This window comes from Habropoda laboriosa, unplaced genomic scaffold (genome assembly GCF_001263275.1).
Source record: "Habropoda laboriosa isolate 0110345459 unplaced genomic scaffold, ASM126327v1 scaffold92, whole genome shotgun sequence".
Lineage (NCBI taxonomy): Eukaryota > Metazoa > Arthropoda > Insecta > Hymenoptera > Apidae > Habropoda > Habropoda laboriosa.
The window spans coordinates 1,507,514-1,509,272 of record NW_017100268.1 but is presented as its reverse complement, the minus strand read 5'-3'; positions in this window follow the sequence as shown (position 1 = coordinate 1,509,272).

Genomic DNA, 1,759 nt, shown 5'->3' with positions numbered 1-1,759 from the left:
GGGGAAAAAAAAAACGATTTTGTTGATCTGTCAGAAATTTAGATGAATGTTAAATAAACGCTGTTTCCTCGCTGAGAAGGTGTCTTCCTCTGATTCAAAGGCTACGTACAAGTCTATAAGTCTAATCTAAAAAAAGCTCCTGCGCGATCATTCTAAAGATAACACTCTCCGATCTAACGATACATTTTACATAGTACAATGCCTCTCTTTTTTTTTTTCTATTTTCTCTTCTTTTTTCTTTCCCATTTCACTTGTCGTCAACGAGCGCGTTTATCCTTGACGGAGCTGTTTATTCAAACTCGTTTACTCGCTAAATTTTTCATGGATCGACAAAAACTGAACACTTGGTCTATATATTTTTCGCAGTCGCGTTTAGAACGGGGAGAAAGTAAAAATGAGAAACGGACGAATGAAGTAAAATAATGGTAGAACGGATCACACAGCCTAACTAAAATAGAGAAAAAAAAAAAAAAAGGAATCCTCGTGATGCACGCGTTTTCAGCCTCGACACAATCAGTTCTCCTGCGTAACGGCGTCTCGCTTTTTCATTTTTAGATGTTTATATTTTTATACTCCACCAGCAGTGTGTCTGTACGGCGATGAAGAACCGCATGTATTGTTGAAGTCTAGTCTTACGTTATCGTCTTCACCGCCCGCCCCGAGAGAAACCCACGCTTCCTCCGGGGGGGGCATTCTTCGTTTTTCTACGGCGATCGTAGAGCAGGAAGAAATCCCTGTTGTCCACCTATGAACCGGCCCTCTGCATTCTGCGTAATGCTTGTTCAATCCCCTCCCCCAAAACTCCCAAGAAGCCGCGAGAAGAGATTCGTTCAATGAATTTCGGAGAAACGTGTTTTTCTCCTTCTTCGAAGAGACAATTTTTAGAGGATCTTGTCAACGGGAAATAGCTATTCTCTGTTTGTCAGATTTCATGGTTACAGTTCCTTCCTACGCGTTTTTTCTCTCTCTTCATTTTCTATCTAGTTTTACTCGTTTTAGAATGAATTGGCGACACTTCGTAAGATCGTTCGTTCGATGTCGAAGCACGTAGAATAGTCGGATTGAAAATTCGTGGAAATTTGAACGTAGGTTCGACGAACGCCGATGTTAAAAGTGACAGGACACACTTTTAAATTAGGACTGTAATTAAATCTTAATCTTGAATTTTGGTTTTTTTTCTTTTTCTCTCCAATTTCTACGTCGGTTAGATTTCCAACGTGACCTTGATTCAAATGGAATCACCTTTATCTCGCCTGACTTTTATTCGATCAAATCGGAATTTTAACGAAGAAACTCGAGCCTTAAACTCGTTCTATGATTAAACGTTCACTTTGTCGACGTTCACTCGATTAGCCGATAAATCTCTTCCCACGGCGAACCACGGGTTTGCGCGAACATCTTCGGTGGACCAACTCTTCCCAGGTCGACTGTGTTGTGTAACTTCTCACACCGCGCCAATCCTTCTCCATTTCGTCGTGAAAAAATGCTCGTGAAAAGCTCGACGACCCACGTGGACGAACAAAGACAGGATCGACGAGTGTCGTGGTGTTTCCGAGCGAACGAGCCACGTTGAAGCACACACACCCACACACCACACACACACACAACGTTGTATACACGCTAATAATGTAAATTATTAAAAAAAAAAAAATTCCAGTGGTACGAGGGAAAAAAAGTATTTGATCTTACCTCATTGAACGAGATGTGAAAAGAAATTCTTCAACTACCATATACCGTACGAGGATTAAAATGAATGAAT